Raw genomic sequence first — 24,711 nt, 5'->3', positions numbered from 1 at the left:
TCCCATCGGAAACTCCAAAAACCATTCGTAAGGTCATTAAATCACTGCAAGATAAATATGATGCCAAAGATAATAGGGCAATGATAAGAAGTCAAACTGCAAGGGGGGGAGCAGGGGAAAGTGATAGTGCTTCTTCAATATCATCATGCAAGGAAGTCATGGTGCATTCAAGGAAAGTCGTAGATCATGCAAGGAAATCATGGTGCACGCAAGGCAAAGTCATGGTACATGCAAGAAAGTCATGGACCATGCAAGGAAAGTTATGATCATGCATGAAAATTCATTGCACATGCAAGGTGTTGAAGTTTCTAAGTCTACTTAGTTAGAAACCCTCCATGCACTCTATCTGATTTATTCCTACCTACTTGTTATGTTACTTAACAAGTTATTTACAATGTAAATATTGAAAATAAACACTAGTGCATGCTCAACATATTACAGATAAACAACTAAAGGAAACAGAAACAATCACACCATATGCCACCATTATTTGGACCAATGTCCCCGGAAAAACCCAATGTGGGAAAATCGGTGCAGCTATCTAAGGGTTTTCTTATTAAGCAATATCAGAGTACAATCTAGGTGCCGAAACTGGCCTACCCAACAAAGAATTTCCTTGGCAGTAATACCTCTCAGTTTGAGACAAATCTCCTGGCTAAAGCACCGGATAATCCTTTCGGCAACTCCTCAACACCAATCTGCCCCAGAAACCCCAGCGTCAACCTCTCTCTAGACTGCGTCAGCCCCTCTCTGCCCAACGCTGGCCCTGCATCACCCCGAATGGGTCTGCATCAGCCTTAGGAGGCCCTGTGTCAGCCCTCTGGCCCTCTGCGTCAGCAACACTGGCCTCTCTGAGGCTCTGCGCAGCTCCCGACTGCCTCTGCATGAGCCCTGGCAGGCTCTGCGTCACTCTCCCCGGCTACTGCGCTGCTATCACGGCACTATCTCTGACTCTGTCTCTCTGTACTCAATGCCCCTCAGTTGCAACTCTCGATCACTAATTCTATCTCTCTTAGCAAACCCCGCTCTAGAGAATAGAATGACTGATCACTCTGGTGTATTCTCCAAGTGACCCTCAAGCCTCCTCTTACACTTTTCCTGTTGACATATCGACGGTCGAGATTAAGTCCCTAATCAAAGGCTAAGATTAGATCTGGCTTGATCCATGTCTTTTGGACCATTCTAACACAGTTTCATATTAATACACATTAATATTTTATTTTCCCTAAGTTTAGACTTAGGGGCTCCATTAAAAATATTAATTATTTTAATATCTCCTGAACTATTTAGAATCTGCCCAAACCCTTACTGGGTATTGGAGATCTCATGTGCCCCAACCTCTCCACCAAATTTCGTGGCTAGAGCACATCCGATGCTACCCCAAATCAACACAAGGTAAATTCATAGCACATGCAAGGAAGTCATGGCCATGTAAGGAAAAGTCATATAGCTAGAGATTTCTAGGAACAAGGAAAGTCATGGTTTGGATGGCCATGTAGGATGCTTTGAAGTGGGAGGCTTCTAGGAGCATGATGTCTTCAAAGTTCCAAGACTTCTAGAAGGATGTGGTTGCAAATAAGATACATAGGCAAGTAAAAATACCTTCCTCACCAAGAGGAAGTGTTGAAACATTGGTAGTTCCGAAGGCATTTCCGATTAGAAATCCCTTAGGGCCTTTGGGTTTGTTTGATGGGATTTTATACCCAAAGAAAATTATTTAATATTTAATTTAATTATAAGTCAGCTTAAGTTGTCAAATCGGCTCAAGTGGACCAGCAAGGCCAAGAGAAACACCCCTTGGAAAGGTATAAATACAAGAAGTGAAAGACTATTCTTCTTGTGAGTGAAGGGATAGAAGTGCCTTAGTCCAGGCAGCAAAAGCAGCCACAAGAGAAGAAAAGGAGGACAGTTGGGCAAGGTTAAAGAGGTTTGTTTGTGGCTCTGTTGGTATTTTGTGTAGGTTGCAGCTTGAAGGAGCTAGCCACGGCCTAAAGGAGGCCTAAGAGCAGGTCGTAGACAGCTTGAAAGGAGGTCACAACAAGAACAAGAGGTATCGAGATGTTGATGTTTTTGCAACATCGGGTAGACATTCTCCCACGGGGTCATGTTGATTTGACTAGTGGGCGAATGGCACATTCACCCATGGGGCCATGTCGATTTGGCTAGGGGTGAATGGCCTAAGGGCAAACTTTCTTCCATGGGATCATGTTGATTTGACTAAGGTAGATTGATACATTTACTCATGGGGCCATGCCAATTTGGCTAGGGGTAAACGGCCCACGATGCTCACATTGTGCTCCAAGATGGAGTGATCTATTTTTATAGAGTGGAGTTGAATTCTTTATAGATGGGGTTTTTCACCCAACAAAGGGGTAAACAATTCTAGTATAATGTTGAGTTGTGATGTAGGCTCCATTAGTGAAGGGGTTTCTTGTGATGAGAAGCCACCTTGATGGGTCTCTACTCCACATTAGAGCTCTATATAAATAGATAGCATGTGAGAGGCAAATAATCAACATAGCAAGCTCATTAAATCTTTTCTAGTCGAGGAGAAATCCATCCAAGGAGAAAATCTATCGTTGGAGATCATCTTTTCTATCTCTATCTTGTTCTAGTCGCACGTGTGAGAAGGAAGGATTGTTTGACCAGCGCATTGACTGATGTTGACCGAGTTGTCTTTGACCGAGTTTGACTGAGAGTTGACCAACTGTTCGACCAAGTTTTTTGGAGGCCACACTTGCAGGTTTGACTACAGCCTTGACCGCAGTTTGCATGTGTCGATTTGGCTGCAGTTTGACTAGCCACAGGGCCACACATGTGGGTTGACCACAAATTGCAGGATCGAATTTGACCTAGCCGATTTGACTACAGATTTTGATTGTTTGACTAGTGTAGATTGAGTTGATTTTTATTGGTTTGACTAGCATTTGTTTGACTAGGTTTGAATGGTATTTTGACTTGTATATTGGCATAGATTTCTAGACAAATTTATGATTTGTAACCTTGCTAAAAAGACAATTCTCCTCAAGAAAAGATTGTTGGGTTTTCTCTCAAGGTTAACTTTCCGAGCTGAAGAAAAAAACAAAAAACAAAAAACAAAAAAAAATTGTCTCTTGTGCATAGTTTTCTTTCTATGATCTTTATTGTTTCCCTTGCGTTTACTGTTGAGATTTTCTTAGTATAATTGTTCAATGATAGCAGCGGTATAAAAGTAGTGTTTGAAAACCATTAGGAAGTAATTATTAGGTAGAAAAGTGTATTCTACTGCACCTGCCATAGAATTTCAACATGGTATTAGAGTTTTGTTGAAAGATCAACCAGTCAACAACCTAAGATTTCAGTATTCACGCAGCTTGTACTAGTTTCAACGCTCTTATCAAATTGGTGCCCAGCCTCAGAGTAGAACACCGGCTGGAGGGTGCTAGAAATTTCAGGTCTTGGAAGACTAGGATACTCCTTGTCTTGGAAGAAAATGATATTCAGAATTATGTGAAGGAAATTGTCTCAAAACTAGTAGATGTTGAGGAGAAAGCCAAGCATAAGAAGAATGAAGCAAAGGCTAAAAGGATCTTGATAGATTCCATCAAGGACCACTTGATTCCACATGTTGTTGAGTTGAAGACTGCCAAAGAGACGTTTGATTCCTTTGTGGGATAGTTCAAAAGTAAGAATACTAGCCGGAAATTAGCCTTGAGAGATCAACTTCGTTGTATCATGATGTCTAGGTCAAATTCAATTTCCACTAATCTTAAGAGAGTCTCCCAATTGAGAGATCAACTTAAGGCTATTGGAGATACCATTGATGATGCAAAGCTTGTTACAGTGACCCTTAATGGATTTCCTTCTTCATGGGATCCATTTGTATAGGGTATTTGTGCATGGGTTGAGTTTCCCAAGCTTGATCAACTTTGGACTATTTGTCTCCAAGCGTAGGCCAGATTGTTATCCAAGAATAGCATGCAGAGACCTCAGGATGACGAGACTCAATCCCTTGCAACTCATACAAGGAAAGGAAAAGGAAGAAGAAACTTTCATAGAAGAATTCAAGTGGAAGATTAGCTCCAATTCAAGAATAGAAGAAGTAGTATCTTTCTAAGATCAAGTGCTTAAAATGCCATACATATGGTCACTATGCTTCCCAGTGTCCTCAAAAGAAAAGGAAGGGAAAGCCACATGCACCAACAACTAATGTTGTTGATGATGATGAGCATCTACCATAGAAGAAGATAAAGGAATCTAAACTTGATGAGATTGCAGATGGTATTTGGAAGGAATATTTCTTTGTCTCCACTCTTACAAGCACTATTACCAACAGTAGTGATATTTGGTTGGTGGGCAGTGGTGCTTCCAAGCACATGATAGGTTCACAAGATTCTCTCATGGATTTGACAGAGAGGGATTCATCATTGCAGGTGGAACTTGGAGATAATGCCAAGTATGCATGAGATGAGTTGGGACAGCATCGTTTCAACTGGAATCCGGAGATTCTCTACACATGAGAGATGTATTGTTTGTACCAGGATTGAAGAAGAACCTACTCTTTATTTCAACATTGGAGGATAGAGGTTACAGAGTTGCATTTGTGGATGGTCAGGTTCTTGTATGGCTTAAGGGCTCAAGTATTGACTTAGTAGGAGTGATTGGTGTTCAAGAGGGAGGACTGTACAGATTCCTAGGATGTCCAGCCCAAGCATTGGTACATGACAATATCAATTTATGTGAGTTATGGCATTGGAGATTTTCTCACTTGCATTACAGGGATTTTCCAACATTGAGCAGGATGGTTATAGGTATTCCAGAGCTCCGGGCAAAGCATGAGGGTATTTGCAAGGGTTGTGTACTTGGAAAGAATGCCACGGGATCTTTTCCAAGTAGTGATAGTAGATCCAAGGGGATCTTAGATCTAGTGCATTCAGATGTGTGCGAACCAATGACTATACCATCTTTGGGTGGCTTCTTGTACTATGTGACATTCATCGATGATTTCTCTTGAAAGACATGGATCTATTTCATGAAAACGAAAGGATGAGGTCTTCAGCAGGTTCTTAGAGTTCAAGGCTCGAGAGGAGATCTTGACAGGGAAGAAGATCAAGGCTTTTAGGTCAAATAAAGGAGGAGGAGTATATTTCCAAGGACTTATTTGCAAGGAGGCAGGGATCAAGAGGGAGTGGATGGTTCCTTACAACCCTCAGCAAAAGGGGGTTGTGGAAAGGAAGAACAGGTTCATTGTGGAAGTTATCAAGGTGATGATTCATGATTAGGATTTACCCATGTTCTTATGGGCAAAGGCATCTAGCACAGCAGTTTATGTTCAGAACATGTGTCCTCACTAGATATTGGAGGACAAGACTCCTGAGGAGGCATTCACAGGAGTGAAGCCAGAGATTGGTCATTTAAGGATCCAGGAAGAAGGGTACTTTTGTGGGATACAACGAGACTTTGAAGGCCTACAGGATCTATATTCTAGGGCAACATCAGATCGAGGTTAGTTGGGATGTTACTTTTGATGAGGAGGTAGCCTTTGGGAGGTCTAGAGAGTCTCATATGGAGATTTCTAGTGAGGAGAACAAGGCTCTGAAAGATGCAGGTACATATCCATCTAGTCATGTTGTTCATCCTTGAGACAATCATGAGGAGCTAATAGAGCCAACAAAGCCAATGGACCTGCCTAGAGATGTTACAGTGACCAGGAAGAGGTTAGCATGGCTTCATGACACTTTTCAAGATGCAGAGAGGCATGCATCTCCTAGGGGTACTTTCAGGGAGAGCAGACGACCACAAAGTTTCTCGAGCTATATGGCATTGATGAGCCACATCATTGATTCTAAGCCTTCTAGTTATGAGGAGGCACCAGGGAAGTAGGTTTGGATGGATACCATGATGGAGGAGTATCAGTCCATCACGAAGAATGATGTGTGGGAGATAGCTCTGAGACCGAAGGGGAATCCTGTAGTGACTTCCAAGTGGACATATAAAATCAAGCATGCAGCAGTTGGCAGCATCGAGAAGTACAAAGCGAGGTTTGTGGCAAGACAATTCTCACAGAAAGAGGGAGAGGACTATGATGAGACCTTTGCTATAGTCGTCAAGTACACTTCTATCATGACTATTGCTTCTCTTGCTCCAGCTATGGGTTGGAGGTTACATCAGGGGGATGTAAAGACTACATTCCTCAATGGTGTGATTGAGGAGGAAGTGTACATAGAGAAACCTCAAGGCTTTGTGGTACATGGGAAGGAGTCCCATGTTTGCAGGTTGAAGAAGGATTTGTACGGACTCAAGCAAGCACCCAGGGCATGGTATTCCAGGATTAATGGATACTTGATGAGTTTGGGCTTCACCAAGAGTGATGTGGATCCTGACCTTTACTTCATGGTTGTTAATGGTGATCCTTTGATCTTGGTGTTGTATGTTGATGATTCGCTCCTTACTGGGCCAGAGAGGCTCATCGTCGAGTGCAAAAGGGAGTTGGCTTCAGAGTTTGAGATGAAGGATCTTGGCTTGATGCATTATTTCTTGGGATTGGAGGTGTGGCAGAGACCTAGTGAGATCTTCCTTGGACAAAGGAAGTACAAAGTTCATATCATGATGAGATATGGTATGATGGACTGTAAGTCCAAGGCTACACCTATGGTGACCAATCTGAAGAAGTTGAATGATTCGACATCAGATTCATATTCGGTGGATCCCATGATGTATAGGTAGTTGATTGGATCCTTGATGTACTTGGTTAACACCAAGCCAGATATTTTCTTTGCAGTGAACACCTTGAGCCAATATATGGTCGAGTCAAGGCATCTACATTGGGTTGTAGCGAAGCATGTGTTGAGGTACATGAGTGGTACAGTTGGATATGTTATGAAATATGTCTCAGGTGGTGAAATGAAGCTACAAGGATATGTTGATTCTAAGTGGGACGGGAGTGCAGTGGACAGAAAGAGCACCTTGAGGTACTACTTCAACTTGGGATCAGCTATGATATCCAAGTTTTGCCGGAAGCAGACTTCTGTCACACTCAGTACAGTAGAAGTAGAGTATATTGCAACCAATGCCACAAGTTAAGAAGTAATGTGGCTTCTGAAGCTGCTTGCAGGGCTATTTGATAAGGAGCTAGAGACGACCTTGATATATTGTGATAATCAAAGTTGTGTTAAGCTTTCAGAGAACCCAATATTTCCTGGCAGGTCAAAGCACATTGAGGTTAAACATCACTTCATCCCAGACAAATTATGAAAATCGACCTTAGCTACAAAAATCCAACACTATGGATCTCACTTTGTTCCGCAATATAATCTATATATTAATTTTCTCACTTTGGTAGACACTAACTAGGGTATTGAATATCTCCTTCATCATCTTCTTCTCAGATATATGAGAGGATCAGATGATCCTTTATAACATGCAAGATCATTTGCATGGCATGAGATAACAAGTCTTATGGATCTATAGACGAAGTCACAAAGTCCTTGACAATATCTCAGAAATCATTTCCTTTTAGTAAGAGTGTAACCCTCACCTTCCATGCTATGAAATTCAAGGCAACATCCAATATGTCCTCAAACTTGAGACACGTTGCTGCCATATTTTGAGATCTACTGCACAAACTCCCAAATCTTAAAATAAAACTTTAAGCCCTCTAACAGCGAGTTTTTCTTCCCAACAATTAATTTACCACCATGAATCCTTGAGAATCTCAATCAAAGAAGTCATCTATGATACCATGTGAATATTTCATGCTCTAGGTGACTAATGTCCTTATGATTTTGATCAAACAAGTATATTGTTGAATTTAATTAATGCTGAAACTAAATTTCAAACTGTAACATCAACCACACAATAGCTAAAAATAAATAGTGAAAGCATAGAAATTAATTACACGCAAATAATTACTCCTTCAAATCAGTGTTTCATTCCTTTAAGCAGGTAACTGTCCAGTGTGTACAAATATGCCATACAATCCATATAGCAGACCGTACTTCTCAAGCAGGTCACTCCACTTAGTTTAGGGTGATTTTAGTAACCATGCAATGTTTTCATGGGCAGCTTGTGGAGGTTTCTGAAGAAATTTCAACTCCCACTCTAATTATCAGTTTTCCTTATCACTCCATGCATTTAGTTTTAAATCTAAACATGATAAAAATTCTAAAATCTGGAAATGACAATACTTTTCTGAAAACACAAATTTAGAGATTTCACAACTGCTGAAATTGCAGAAATAAAACACAGCAAAATTATGACAGCCACACACAGAAAATAACATAGTGATTTTTGGTCAATGTGACCCTGGGAAAAGCCCCTACAACTCTTGGGGAAAACCAGTTTGAGAGCTCTTCTTTATTTCTAAAAATGCTTTCACAGAGAAACTAAAATACACAGTAAAAATTCCAACAACCACAAATTACAACTTATCTCGATTTTAGTGCTTGCACTCCGCCTCGAAAATCATGCCAATCAGCAAACAGCCAAAATAGAAATTTCCAGCAATAAAACAACATTAAATGTTGTACGGCCAACCTCGAAAAATGTGCCCAAAACTTGTTGTGCAGACTGTATGGATTTCAGCGATATGATTGCCTCGAAGTTCGTGCCCAAATCTACCTTAAAATTTGTTCCCTTTCTACTGTTCCTCTTCCTCAATTTTTGTGCTGTCCCTCTTCCTCGATTTTTGTGCCTTTCTCTTGTTGTACGGTTTCACCTTGGGATGCGTGCCAATAAATGTTGTTGCCCAGATTTGCTGAAATGTCTTCTTGCTGCTATCCTTCACTTCCTCACTGCTCAGAAATTTTCTCCTTGCTCTCTCTTCTCTTTCTTTCAAATACTCATGAAAGAATGAATTGATCTTTTCCTCTTCTCTTCTCCTTTTATTCTCTAAATGACCTTTTGAGTTAACCTAAGATCTAATGGTTGAGATTCATTTAGATCTAGGGATGAGAATAAATGTGCATTTAATTCTCACTTTCTATTTTTTAACTCACCCACTTAAATAAAGACCCACTTAGCCTTTTATTTCTATAGTCACTTTTTCACTTTCTAATTCTTCATTGACTTTAATAAAGTCACCTTTAAATTAGAATGTAACTTTACCACTTATAAAGTCACTTTTAAATTAGAATGTAACTTTACCACTTATAAAGTCACTTTAGGAGAAAAGTAAAAAAGAAATTTGAACACTTTTCCCTAGGCCAAAGATCAAAGCCTTAAGGAACCACTTGTCCTCTAGTACCCAAATTTTAACACTCCCTCTTACCAAGGAAAGTGTTCATCAACACTCCCATCTTGTCTCTGAAGTAGACATGCTTGCCTCGTGGTAAGGCTTTGGTGAAAATGTCCGCTACCTGCTCATTTGTGGAAATGTACTCAAGCTTGACAGCTCCCTTTTGGACATAGTCTCTATTGAAGTGATGCTTGATCTCAATATGTTTTGACCTATCATGAAAAACTGGATTCTCCGTGAGTTTTATGCAACTCTAATTATCACAGTAAATTACTGAAGGTCTCAATGCCTGACCAAATAGACCAAACAACGTCTTGCGAAGCCATATGGCGTCACAACTAGCCAAACTAGCAGCCATATACTTTGCCTCAGCTGAGCTCAATGCAACTGACTGTTGTTTCTGGCTGATCCGCGACACAACTGCCGAACCCAACCCAAAACAGCACCTGGAAGTACTCTTCCTATCTGAAGCAAAACCTGCCCAATCTAAATCCATGTACCCTGCCAGTCTCGCTCCATCACCCTATCTATAATCCAAACCAAAATCCACAATCCCCTACAAGTAATGAACTAAGTCACATGACACGAGGACACGAGACACAGAGGACACGTAAATACGAGTATTCAATACAAAACGCAGCGACCCGGAAACAGGACACGAGGGACACGTTTTATATATATTTAATTAAATATATATATATATATATATATATATATATACCGAAATATCCACAACACTTAAATATTGGGGAAATATACCAGCCTTAAGGCCCATTTTACCACAGTAATTCAAGAGCAGATTTGTAATCAATGACATGAGTGAGCACTGAGCAGTGAACTGATACAAGCACATTTACCACAGTAATCTAGGACAAATTGTTACCATGAATAGTATGTTATCAAGAGTGTAGTCACTACAATTAGTCAGTGATGTAATGATGAATTTCCAGCAGTGAAAGGGCCAGAACTAATTTCTGTCATCTCTTAAGGAGGCCACTTCATTAAAAAGGGGAGCTATCTAATATATGTTTACAATCAGCTTCAAATGCAGGTTTGTCTTGGCCGAGTTCATAAACCAAGTGTTGTAGCAGCTTGTTAAAGAGGACAGAATTAGAGTAATCATCGAGTCTGGTTTCTTTTTACAGTAGGTAAGTGTTCCAATATATTCAAGAGAATTATCATATTCCTGTAGCAACCTAGCAGTTAAGGAGGCCACATTGTACTCAAGGGAATCATCAAATTATCAATTCTGATTTTTCCTATCAGTTTCGAGGTTATCCCAGGTGTTGTTCTTCCATGGCACTGAAAGGTAGATTCAGGGAGCAGTGAACAGTACTTACAATTGAATGAAATGCACCGGCGTGATATGCCAGAGGTCTATTGTCAAACAATGATGAGATCATGTGATAATAGAGTGATATGATAAAGTTAGCACTAGCAGCCAATCAGCATGCCTATAGTGCTCTAAACAAAGTCAAGACACCAACATTCAAACCGCAGTCCAATGGCTAATCTTGCAATGCTCCAACTGACAAAACTGCATGAAATAGATAGTGAACAAAGGCATCCACAGTGAAGTTTAAAGAAAGATAATATATGTTAGAATAATAGGATTCAAAGCTTTGTCAACTGTGTTACCATCAGACAATGATGCACAGTACCCCAAACACTGGTCAAGATAACTGAAGTGTAAACAGAGCTTACCCACAATGAACGTTGCACCGGTTTACGGGCCGGTCTTGAACGCTGCACAACAATCGCACCACAATCTACTCCAGACTCATCCACACGACAGCTCCAGACAGCACAGGACAAAAATAACCCGCAAAAATCCATCGTGCAGCCTTTAAATTACACTTTTTGCAGCATACGTATTCAATCGGTCGAAATACGTTAGGGCCACGTTTTCAACAAACGAAATACGCGTTTTCGAAATTCAGGACACGGCGAAAACCATAGAATACGTATTCAATTTTCCAAGACATGATAAAAACCGTATTCGACACGTATTAGGGCCGTTTTCGTGTCCAATACGTAAAATACGGGACACAGGACCCTGGAGGACGTGTCCTGTGACTTAGGTAATGAAGAATGTGTTTTGCAGCCACCCAGTGCACTCTCCTAGGCTCACACATAAACTGACTCATAGTGTTAACTACAAAACATATATCTGGTCGAGTGTTGACCAAATACATCAAACAACTAATCAGTTGTCTGTATAGAGTAGGATCCACCAACTCGGAATCAGAAGCGTGAAGCTTCTTCCAGTTAGTGATCATAGGTGTAGACATAGGTTTGCAGTCCTCCATGTGAAATCTGCCAAGAATATCCACAATGTACTTCCCTTGTCCCAGGAAGAAATGCCCCTCCTCCTGCCACATCTCCAATCCCAGAAAATAATGCATCAAGCCGATATCCTTCATCTCAAACTCTGAAGCAAGATCTCTCTTGCAACCCTCAATGAGTCTCTCTGCACCAGTGATGATCAAGTCATCAACATATAACACCAGAATGAGAGGCTCCTCACCCACCACAATGAAGTATAGGTTCGGATCAGCCTCACTCTTTGTGAAACCCAACTGCTGCAAGTATGTATCAATCCTAGAGTACCAAGCTCTAGGAGCTTGCTTCAGGCCATAGAGTGCCTTTTTCAATCTGCATACATGGGACTCCTTCCCATTCACCTCAAATCCCTGCCACTGCTCAATATAAACCTCCTCCTGAATGAAGCCAATGAGAAATGCGGTCTGCACATCCATCTAGTGGATCTTCCAACCCATCTCTGCTACAATCAATATAATGGAGCGAATAGATGTATACCGAGCTACGAGAGCGAAGGTCTCCTCATAGTCAACTCCCTCTACCTGTGAGAACCCTCTCGCCACAAATCGAGCCTTGAACTTCTCGATGTTGCCATCTGTAGCATGCTTTATCTTGTAGAGCCATCTGGAAGTAACAACTGATTCATGAAGCATAAAAACTGATAGCTTGTAGACTTGAATGTAAAAATACACAAGAGGTATTTGAAATAATAATTTATTATATATATATATAAAATGTATAAGTGATTAATGTTACAATAAGGATCTGCATTTATATACTTAAGCAGGTCCCCTTTCGTGAATGGGCATGTCTTTTAGACGTGCCTTTTCACTTAACTTAATAACTATTTAACCTAATTAATATTTGATTATTTAATATTTATATTTATTTTATTTATTTACTTGTTATGAATTATATTCATAACATAGCCCCTTCCTTTAGAAGGTTTGTCCTCAAAGCTATATTGTTGGCAATTGTCTTTGCTGTCGTCGTCTCGGCATATGGAAGGTGGAAGGTCTCTGTCACTGGTGACTTGCTAGTAACTCTATTTTGAGTCCAAGGTTGTTTTCTCTTTTTTATTTTTTTCCTTTTTTTTCCTTTTTTTTATTCAAGAATTTTTTTATTTTTTTTAAATAATAATTTTTCTTTTTTTTTCTTTTTTTTAAATCTAATTTTTTAATTCTTTTATAACTCTAAATTTTTTTATTTTTTTTTAAATAACTTCAATAAAAAAAATTTAGATTATAATTTGAATAAGTAAATTAAAAATACCTTAACATCGAGATGTGTCCAACGGAAACGGTGCATGATATGGATCTTTAATGTGAACAATACGAATGAAGAAATTTCTTGTACGCTGAGCCACACTCATAAAATCCATCCATATGTCAGGTCTTGGAGGCCAGGTTTCAGGTCTTCGTCACGAAATCTTTCATATTCGGGAGTATCCCCACCAGTTTTTCTCACATCAACCAAACATAGAGATGGCGACAATTCGATAATCTCTCCCATAAACTCAACCACCCTGCCCCGCCAACCATCGTCCTTTCCAAATCCACTTTGCCTTCTGTTTTTCTCACAATAAATCCCTTACTCTTACCAATCTCCTCCAATTTCGATGCAATGGTTGAAGCAGGCTACTCAGACATGAAACGCAGTTCCCGTTTGCTTTCGTGTTCAACCAAGCTAAGATTTAGATCTGATTCGCTCTAAGAAGAAGATAAAAAAGGCGAGTCGTTAGGGCAGGCTCCACGTGAACTCTAGTTTCGCGTAGCTGTCACCGTCATCCCTGCTAAACCATGGAATTTCCATGATCTCTGGAATGGTTATCCGCGTATTAGGGTTAGGGTACAACATTTGGAACAAAAGTGAACCCACTTCGGCCCCGAAAGATTCCAACGGGAATGTGAATTCTCTATTGCACATTTGCGTGTACAAGGGCAACAAATTTTCTTTCCCGAACGGAAGATAGCCGCCCGATTTGAGATAGTAGAGAATCACCTCGCACGACCATATGTCTGCTTTGGCACCATCGTAGAGTACTTCTGTTACAATTGATGGTGTGAGCGAAAATACACGATGATTGTCGCATGCAAATTTTGGAAAGTTGTATTTCCGTACTTGCGAGAATGGATGTTCGGGTAACCTTATTGTGATGTCATTGTCACCAAGGTTGCCATTGTTGTTAAAGGGTCTATACACCCAAAGACCTAAAAGTGTATAGACAAGTAAACCGGACGGGGAATTGGTTTGTTTCGTATGGGAGAGATGAAAACATTGAACAGAATATTTTCAACGTTGTGAACACATTGATGATAAACTATAAAACGTTGTGTCATGGCTTTATTCCACTGGCGGTTTAATATACTCAAAACTGGTCATGTTTTCCATGGTAATTTACACAACCTAGGAACCACTTCCCCCAACACAACATCTTCGCTAAGTTCGGTTATTAAATGTCTTTGATGAATTATATGAATTGATGTTGTCTTGTTCTTTCTCACGAATTGGTTGCTCCGGTGTTACTGTGACCATTCCTGCTCCCACCTCTGTGGTTTTCTTTATTTGAAATTGGAGTGCACTATCAACATTTTGATCAAATTCTTCTTCTTTTTCTTCTTCCACATTTTTCTCTTCATCATCTTCCTTATTATTGATTTCCTTTCGACATTCTTTAACTTTTGCAATTGATTTTTCTAATCGCTGAAATGCTTCTTGAATACTAAACTGCTCGACGCAATCAGGACGAGAACGTAATGGCACATTGTGCGGCAAACAATGTTCAAAGACTCGCATCATTATATTGTGCACCATGGCTCTGATATCACTGAAGCATAAAAAATGATAGCTTGTAGACTTGATTGTAAAAATACACAAGAGGTATTTGAAACAATAATTTATTATATATATAAAATGTATAAGTGATTAATGTTACAATGAGGACCCGCATTTATATACCTGAGCAGGTGTCCTTTTGTGAATGGGCATGTCTTTTAGACATGCCTTTTCACTTAACTTAATGACTATTTAACCTAATTAATATTTGATTATTTAATATTTATATTTATTTTATTTATTTACTTGTTATGAATTATATTCATAACAATTTACGTTCAAGCCTTGGCACTACCTCCCAAACATCGTTCTTCATAATAGAATAATACTCCTCCATCATGGCCTCTCTCCAGACCTACTGGTAGGCTGCCTCCTCATAACTAGAAGGCTCAAAGTCAACAATGCTTGTTACCAACTAACCTCATGCTTGAATTTGTGCCTGTAGATGCTTAAGTACCGTGTGAACTGTCCATTAGTAGACTACCCTGTGAACTACTCTACGGACTACCTTGCATGTTGCCCGAAGAACCACCCACCTGACTCTAAGAGCTACTGCTCACTGATGGCCTTGACACTATAATCAATGTACCTCCTGATCCCTGACCACTGAATCCCTGTGACTGACTCAGCTGCTCTTGAGGGTCTGGTGACTCTGGATACTCTAACTCCCGTGACCTCTTGAAAGCTCTCTTCTCCTCGAACTTCACATCCCACCTGACAACCACTTTCCTCTACGCAGGAATATAACTCCGATAAGCTTTCGAGATCTCACTATAACCCACAAAGATGCCCTTGTCTACAGTGGGCTCTAGCTTGGTCCTATTCTCCTTGGAGACATAGGAATATATAAGGCACCCAAAGATACAAAAGTGCCCAACATCGGGCTTCTTCCAAGAAAAAGCCTCCTCCGGAGTCACATTCCCCAAGACACGATGTGGACTCTTGTTCAGCAAGTACACAACAGTGTTGCAGGCCTCTTCCCACAAAAATAAAGGTAACCCCTGATCATGAAGCATGGCTTTGGCAGACGTTGCAATGGATCTGTTCTTCCTCTCTACAACCCCATTCTGTTGGGGGTAGTAAGGAACTGTGAACTCCCTCCTAATGCCTGCCTCAGCACAAAAATCAACAAACTCACCAAGGGTATACTCCCCTCCATTGTCCGACCTGAGGACCTTGATCTTCCTACCTGTATGGGTCTCCACAAGAGCTTTGAACTCTTAAAACCGCTTGAAGACCTCCTTCTTGGTCTTCAAGAAATAAATCCAAGTCTTCCTGGAGTGGTCATCAATGAATAAAACATAGTACTCATAGCCACTCAAGTATACATGAGACATCCGACCACTCACATCGGTATGAATCAAGTCGAGGATCCCAATCGCTCTGCTGTCACTGCTGGGGAAAGGGGATCTGGCAAACTTCCCCATAGCACATCCTCTGCATACATCAAGGTGATCAGAACTGAAATTTGGCACACCAGTGGTGATCTCCCGCAATATACTCAAGGCCCCATGATACGTGTGCCCCATCCTGCAGTGTCAAATCTCACACAACTCTAAACTGCTAGATCTGTTGTCGGTCCTATCTCAGGTGCTACTACTCAATGCCATCAGGAGCTGGAATGAGAACTTGTACACCTTGGCAAGGCGCACACCAATCTCTCTAGCTAAAGAAGCTGGAGTTCCCTTAGGATATATAAGCACCTGTCCTCTCCTGAACAACACATCATACCCTCTGTCCTCAAGTGTTGAGACGGATATCAGGTTCTTCATTCCAGGCACATATAGAACATTTGACACTTTCAAGAGAGGTTTGGGTCCCCTATCAGATGTCAATGTCCCCACACCGACTGCTCTAACAATGTTGTCATCAACAAGTACTACCTCCATATCAATATCACCCTTTGAAAGCTCTGAGAAGTACTCTCTTACTCCTATCATGTGGCGAGAAGCGCCACTATCAACATACCAAATGCTAGAAGATGCTCTGCTAGTAGCGGGGAATGCACACTCCCTCTAAACTTGTATGGCAGGTGATCCTATTCTAGTGGCCTCACAAGCTATGAACCCAAACTCCCAATCAAAGCTCTCTTAGAAGCTTGTTATCTCTGCAGAAGCTGCCATGGGTTTGTCTTTCCCTTTCTTGTTCTTTTTCTCCAGACACACATCAGCATAATGTCCCAACTTTTGACAATTCCAACATTTGACTTTGGAATAGTCCTTCTCTTTGTTCTGCTGCTTGCCTTTACCTTTGCCTTTGCCTCCATTGTTGGAAGCTTGCTTATTTTCTCTGCCCTTCTTGCCTCTTGCTAACAATGCCACATTGTCATCCTCCTCCACTTGTTTGGTTGCCCCAAGATGGTTCTTTCTGATCTCATTCTGAATGCAATCATCCCACAAACTCTCCCAATCGGGAAGGTTTTCCTATGCAACAATGCCACCCACAAAATTCTCCCAAGTCTTGGGAAGACCATTCAAAACAATCCTCACCAACTCAGTGGGTGCAATGATCTCACCTACGGCTGTCAACTCATCTCTCATTGAAGTGATCTTTGTGAGGTATGTTGTAGCACTATCAGTCTTAGCCATTTTAATGGCCTTTAGATTCTCCTTTAGAACCATTTTTCTGTTTTGATTTGAGCTCTGGTAAAGATTGGTCAAGGCTGTCCACATCTCATGTGCATAAGTCTTCCTCTCACATGAGTAATGACATGGTCTTTGATTCCTTCCAGAATCAATCTACCAACTGTACAAGGTCAGCAGGTACTACTACTGGGTTTTGTTTGGTATTTTCCATAATGCCCCAGCCTTCTGCTTCCTCAACAATGCTCTGGATTCTCTCCTTCCATGCACTGTAGTTGTTTTGCCCATCCAACCTATCTTCAACTCTCAAGCCCAAAAACATGTTTCACTGTCATACCAAAATGAAATTTTCAAATTTGTGGTAAAGGTATCTGTTTTCTATGTAAAAATCAGTTTGCTGTAATTTTCACTTTGTTGTCCCAAACTGCACTTTTCTGCCAACCAAACTCTGATACCATGACGAAATTTCAACCCCCACTCTGGTTATCAGTTTTCATTATCACTCCATGCATTGAGTTTTAAATCCAAACATGATAAAAATTCTAAAATCTAGAAATGACAATATTTTTCTTAAAAGACAAATTTAGAGATTTCACAACTACTGAAATTGTAAAAATAAAACACAGCAAAATTATGACAGCCACACACAGAAAATAACACAATGATTTTTTGTCAATGTGACCCTGGAAAAACCCCCTACAACTCTTGGAGAAAACCAGTTTGAGAGCTCTTCTTTATTTCTGAAAATACTTTTACAGAGAAACTGAAATACACAATAAAAATTCCAGCAACCACAAATTACAACTTATCTCGATTTTTGTGCTTGCACTCCACCTCGAAAATCGTGCCAATCAGCAAACAGCCAAAACAGAAATTTTCTAGCAATAAAACAACATTAAATGTTGTACGGCCAACCTCGAAAAACGTACCTAGAACTTGTATGGACTGTACGGATTTTAGCAGTACAGCTGCCTCAAAATTCACGCCCAAATCTGCCTCGAAATTTGCACCATTTTTGTTGTCCCTCTTCCTCGATTTTTGTGCTATCCCTCTTCCTCGATTTTTCTGTCTTTCTCCTGTTGTATGGTTTTGCCTTGGGATGTGTTCCAATAAATGTTGCTGCCCAGATTTGCTGAAATGTCTTCTTGCTGCTCTCCTTCACTTCCTCATTGCTCAAAAATTTTCTCCTTGCTCTCTCTTCTCTTTCTCTCAAATGCTCATGAGAAAATGAATTGATCTTTTCCTCTTCTCTTCTCCTTTTATTCTCTAAATGACCTTTTGGGTTACCCTAAGATCTAATGGTTGAGATTCATTTAGATTTAGAGATGAGAATAAATGTGCATTTAATTCTCACTTTCTATTTTTTAACTCACCCACTTAAATAAAAACCCACTTAACCTTTTATTTCCATAGTCACTTTTCACATTCTAATTCTTCATTGACTTTAATAAAGTCACTTTTAAATTAGAATGTAACTTTACCACTTATAAAGTCACTTTTAAATTAGAGTGTAACTTTGCCATTTATAAAGTCATTTTTAAATTAAATTGACTTTACCACTTATAAAGTCACTTTAGGAGAAAAGTAAAAAAAAAAATGGATGCTTTTCCCTTGGCCAAAGATCAAAGCCTTAGGGAACCACTTGTCCTCTAGTACCCAAATTTTAACAGTTTCCTAAAAGTTTTTTTGAAGGAATAAAAAACTAATTTTGAAGAAGGAATTACCTGTGTATTTGTGAAACTGATTTGATGCTTCCGCTCTTTAATTAATAATTTCCATTTATTGTGTGATTGATGCTATGGTTTGAATTGAATCTCAGCAATTTACTTGTTTAATTGAGATCATAAGGACTTTAGTCACCTAGGCTTGGAATTTTCACATACTTGTTTCCAAAAATTTGTGATATAGGTTGCCAAATTAGGACTGTTGTTGCTACACATCATTGGCTGTCAACAACCCCCTAATCTCTCTTGAGAAGAAGCTAATGACCCCATCTGCCCAACAAACTAAGGCACTAATTATTCCTTCCAGCCAAACAGAAAAATTGCAAAGAAAATCATTAGATCAGATTGCTTTACAGGTCATTTACGCCTCAAATACCATCTTTAAGTTGGCTTGTATTTGCATCTTTAGCCATGTATCATGTTGATTTATAAATCTAAATGGCTAACTGAAATCTGATTTAAGTCTGGAACCTAATTTGATAAACACAAACACTAAATCAGAAATAAAACTATGTTATCTTCCCTTTCAAAGCCCATAATGACACAAGCTTAGTTTGACCTTATGGATTCCCCCTTGACTAGAACCCTTCTAGCCTAAAATGAGAAAGGCAAAACTACTGAGATGATAGTGGGTAATTTGGCTAAGCCACCCTTGGGGTTTCACAACTTGTATTTAGAGGATTTTTCCACCAAGTGAGAACCTGGGAGGTAACACTGCCCTTAAGTTCTCTCCATTTAAGTGATGGATGAGCAAAACAATTGTGTAGGGGCCTATTTATAAATGAAACAATCAAAATGAGGTATTTCGTGTTTTTTTATTAAGATGCCACAATTTTTGAGAGGAACACAACAAAAAGCAATGGCATATGTTTTGGACACCATTTTTTGACTAAACTGTTTAACAGCTGCTTCTTTCAGCAACAATGCAAGACTACCATTTGAAGTAAAATAGAATGAGAGTCATATTGTTTGACTTCAATCACCATAATGCAGTATGAGCTTTCCCAAAATCATGTTTCGTACCACTCAAATAAGTAATTTCCTGTGTAACTGCTATAGAAGATAGAATATGAATTTCGGGGTTTCCAATTTGAAAACTACAACCCTTCAACATATAATATGAAAATGAAATTAACAATTCAAAAACGAAATGTAAGAAGATGCATTTTAAAATACCTTCTCTGTAAGTTTAACAAGGATAGCTTCTACAGCAGCAGCATCAGCAGATGACTTGTATGTAGTTTCCAGAGTTTGGATAGTAACCGATGTATCCATTTTAACACATGAAAATTCTCTATGCTCATCCTGTTAGTTAGTTCTGTTTCAAAGTCAAAATTGGTCCACAAAACACAGACATGGCAATATATTATCCCATGCAAAATATATACCAATAATGCACTTAAGATATGCTTTTTACCTGCCAATTTTTGCACATAGAAATGATTCTATCAAAGTCTGTATTGATTGCTCGGAGAAAGTGATCTGATGGGCTTTGCATGACAGGACAGGGAAAGCCTGCATTTGCAAAGTGCTGCTCTAAAAAAATGTGTTAGCAGGAAGATGAGATGGTAATGCACTAAAAACATACTTCATAAACAGAGAAAACAATTTCATTAATTCCCAGTTATTAACATTTCCAGAAGCCTTTTCATTTAATAACTAATGAGCTGCAACAATGTGGTGTGACAAATATACAGGGATCCGATTACCAAAGATATAAGTTTATGCAGCTTGGTATGGTGCTATAATCCTAAGAATTTTATCAACTTAACAATGGTAATCTCTAACTACATAAACTAGAAGATTATTATCATCAGCGGGTAATTTAAAAGTAACTGGACTAAGCAAGGGTTTTGAACCACCATGTGCACATCTCATCATTTTGATATGTTTTCCACGTATTCCAATGTGTGCCCTTTGTCTGCATCTTATAACAAGTTTTGCAGTGAAATAAGCCATTTAAAATGTCAGTATTTGTTGATCTGTAAACTGTCATGGATATTCCACTAGAACAGTTCGTCACAACAGATTTTGTATTATGCTAAAATATTTTTTTATGACAGCTTACTTCCTTAGACCTCAGATTTATTAGCACTAGCTTATTGCTCAAATTTATAAAAATAACTAAAATACAAAAATGAAATGACAAGCAAATGAACACACTATCCACGCAAATAAACACAAGATGTGTACTAGGAAACCTAATATAGGTGAAAACCCAACTAGAAGGTGGTGCCTATGATCTGCTCTTATTTATTCAGTTATGAAAATGCAAATATAAAGAAAGGGGCACTCACAATGTAATTGCCTTTTAGACTGCAGCTTGAATAGCTGCTACAAATTTTTCTTCCTCCTCTATTATGTTCTCAAATCCCACTATTAGATGCTCTGCTCAACTATGGAACAAATACAATGCTAAAAAATTGAACCCCTTTCTCTTCCTAGCAGCCTCGTATTTAAAATAGCCTGATAGTTGTGGAGGGCTAGGAATTTTTGCATCCTCAACCCTCAATTAGTATTAGGGTTTGGAACCTTCTAGAATCTTCTTGAAAGTGCACATGTGGCTAGCCCTACATGTGTGAGTAATGCACATTGACATGGCAATCACTCAATATTATGGTGGTCAATAATACTGGTCAGCTTGCAAAATGCATAACTTTCGCATACGAGCTTCGATTGAGGAGATTTTTGCACCGTTGGAAAGTCTCAGTGTGTAGAACAACATCAAGGGGCTGCGAGGTACACAGCAAAGTTCTAATCCCCAAAAAGCGTTGTTGGATGCTTCAAAATGGCTATAGAAGGTTCTATAAATGCTTCAAAATGGCTAAAATGTCACAAATCCTTGAAGAATGACCTGTTCACTAAGAAAAGTCTAGGGCATAATTTGTGCAAAAGCATGTTAAGTCATCAGTGTCATATTGTAGATAAAAACATCAGAGGACTGACTTGATGTATCTCATACTTGAAGGACCTTGTCTCCATACAAAAGTCAGATTGAGACTTTTGAACATGTTGTTCACCTGATATCTGCTACGTTGTGAACAAGTTGAGCCAATTCTTGGTTGAGCCTTGACATGTGCATTGGGTTGCAACAAAACATATATTGAGATATCTGAGTGGCCATTGAGTATGGTTTGAGATACGTTTCTAATGGAAAATGGCAGTGGCATGGTTTTACTGATGTTGATTGGGCTAGATGCGCTGATGACAGAGAGCACTTCTAGTTTCTGTTTTAGTTTGGGCTCTGCTATGATTTCATGGACAAGTAAGAAGCAAACTTTTGTTGCTCTTAGTATGGCTGAAGTTGAGTATATAGCTGCATGTTCTGTTGAAATATGTGACTAGGTTCGGTCTTCATAATGGCATATGTGATCGTGATTTTATGTATTTAATGAAAACAGAAAAATAAATTTATTATTTGTATTCTTGAAGCATGGGTTTCATGCTCAAAGGAAATTTATTTTTAGGTCAAGCACCCATTGAGTGCTTCTAGGTTGTCATAAAGTCAATTGAGTCATTGTCATGTATTGAAGACCCATTTGGTCATGTTACATGTTGTAAAGAAAAATTTATTGAGTCAAAATAGAGTCAAAAGACCCTCCAAGACCTCGTATGGCATAAAGATCAAGTCGGCCTACATGAAGGAACAATTCAGCCTCAAGATAGCAATTCGTACCCCACACAGGCCTATAAATAAGAAGGAATTCAACCTCATTTGGAGACTCACTCAAGCAAGTTCGATATCCTTGAGATAGAAGCTGGAAAAGGATGAAAAAGAAGAAGAAGATCAAGATCAAAGTTGTTGGGCCTCTCTCTCTCTCTTTCGTTAGGGTTTCTATAGTTTTTGGGCTAGACGAAATTCTGAAGTTGCATCGAAGATGTGATGCTGCAAGGTTGAAGTTGTGAAGTTCCATCGAAGCAGTGATGCTACAATGTTGACGTTGTGAAGCTGTGACGCTGCAAGGTCAAAGTTGTGAAGATGCCTCTAGATCGAAGTTGTGAAGCTGCTAGGTTGAAGTTGTTGAAGCTGCATCAAGGTGGAAGTTGTGAAGTTGTTAGGTTGAAGTTGCTGAAGCTACTAGGTCGAAGTTGCTAGAGAAGTTGTTGTTACTTCGAAGTAAGCATGATTTGGTCTTGGAGGGTCTTGGTCAAGGATCATAGGTCTTGGAATTCGTTAATTGAAGTGTCATAAGAAGAGAAGGATTCTGATGGGTTTTGCTCTCAGTTGGAGAGGTTTTGGCCCTCGTTGATTGCCTATATCTTGTTTCCTATTGTCTCATTGTTCTTTAAGATTTGGTAGTTGTTTGATGATAGAGAACACTAATAATAATAAAGGACAGAAGAAGTTAATCTAGTAAAGTAAAAATACATCACAAGCAGTAATCGACCGTGATATATTATGACAATCAAAGTTGTGTGAAACTTTTGGAGAATTTTCTTTTTCATAACAGGTCAAAGCACATTGAGATCAAGTGTCACTAGATTCAGGGTTTTTCCTGTATTTAGGTTTCTGTGATCCAATAATAAATTAAGCAAAGTCTTTCGATAGAAATCACATAAGAGAAATTTTTGGCCGACGCATTTCGAACATGTGTGGTTCATCTAGTCCTAATGATGAACAACATTTGTTGGTTCGAAACGCGTCGGCCAAAAATTTCTCTTATGTGATTTCTACCAAAAGACTTTGCTTAATATATTCAGGGTGTTGTCATATGAGGAGTTGTGAGGCTCGAATACATTGATGAGTAGGTTGTTGATGTTTTGACTAAGCCACTGACACGAATGAAGTTTGCTTGCTTCTGTGAGAAGCCTAAAGTAGCTGAGAATTCCTCTTGAAGAGAGAGAGAGAGCTTTGAATCTCTAACATCATGAATCTCCCTTGGGCTTGACTGAGAAACCATGGTTTATGGCTGGGAAGATTGTTTTGGTTACTCCCTTAGGTCATCGTATTTGACTAAGAGACCAGATGGTCGAGGAGATTGGCCCTTTTTGACATCAAGATTAGGATTTTTCTCCCTTAGGTCATGGACCGAGAGACTACATAGTTGGGGAGTTTGATATTGAGATAGGGATTCCTCCCTTAGGTCGTTGAGCTTGACTGAGAGACCCTTGTTTATGGTTGGGGAGATGGAACCTATGTACTATCTTAGGTCATTGGGTTTGACCGGGAGACCATTTATATGGTCGGAGAGTTGGATCATGATTACTCCCTTGAATCATTGTGTTTAACTGAGAGACCAATAGGTTGGTCAGGGAGATTGATGTTGAGTTCTCTTCCTTGAGTCATTGTGTTTGACTGAGAGACCAAGTGTACTTGGTCAGGAAGATTGATTTTTGAGTACTCTCTTGGGTCATCGTGCTTGAATGAGAAAGCATTGCATATGGTTGGAGAGTTTGGCCTCATTAATTGATCCCATGGTCAGTTGGGCACTGACTTATTAGGTTTTGGCTTATGGGATGAGTTTGATGCTATGTATCTTTCCTTATGATGAGACTTGTACATTTGATCTCTCCCTTGAGTTGTTACTGAGAGACCAATGAATCGATCAAGGAGATTGGTCTTGAGAGAGAGAGAAAACGAAAAGTACCTCTCTAGCTAAGAGGGAGTGTTGAAAATTGGTAGCTTTGGTCGGTATTTTCATTGGCAAATCAAAGGAGAAATATTGTATTTTTCATGTTGACCAAGTTGGCCTCATGTGCATAAGTCGGCCCCACCTATTGAATGGGTTTGACCCCAAGGTCAAAACCCACCTCCTAGCACACATATAATCTGGAGTTCGATTGACCTCATTTGGTATCCATCCATCACATCAATTCATGAACCAAGAAGACTTGCTCACATGTGCAAGGAGGAGGAGAGGAAGTTTATCTCTGCATTGACTAGCTATTTGAATTTTGTTTGACTAGCGTTGACTTGGGATTGTCTATTGAAGTTTGATTGAATTCTTGACTAATCTTGGAGGCCAAGTTTCTCTGTGATTCATTGACTGGGTTTGACCAAAATTATATCTTTGTTCGAGGTCGTTGACTAAGA

General features: G+C 39.5%; 1 pseudogene across 1 annotated transcript in view; it reads right to left on the bottom strand.

Annotated features, from left to right (window-relative positions):
• LOC149219599 (ABC transporter G family member 3-like) overlaps positions 1–24,711 on the bottom strand; it is a 237,763-nt pseudogene that overhangs the window by 128,369 nt on the left and 84,683 nt on the right. Inside the window, exons 5-6 of the transcript XR_016249245.1 lie at positions 20,095–20,208; positions 19,854–19,982 (exon numbers count right to left, since the gene is read on the bottom strand). The product of XR_016249245.1 is annotated as an ABC transporter G family member 3-like (transcript). The remainder of the gene's footprint in view (positions 1–19,853; positions 19,983–20,094; positions 20,209–24,711) is intronic.

The sequence above is a fragment of the Pinus tabuliformis genome, chromosome Q (genome assembly GCF_031772625.1).
Source record: "Pinus tabuliformis cultivar Carrire ecotype Pingquan chromosome Q, CPIR1, whole genome shotgun sequence".
Classification (NCBI taxonomy): domain Eukaryota; kingdom Viridiplantae; phylum Streptophyta; class Pinopsida; order Pinales; family Pinaceae; genus Pinus; species Pinus tabuliformis.
This window is presented reverse-complemented; position numbering and strand designations above follow the sequence as displayed.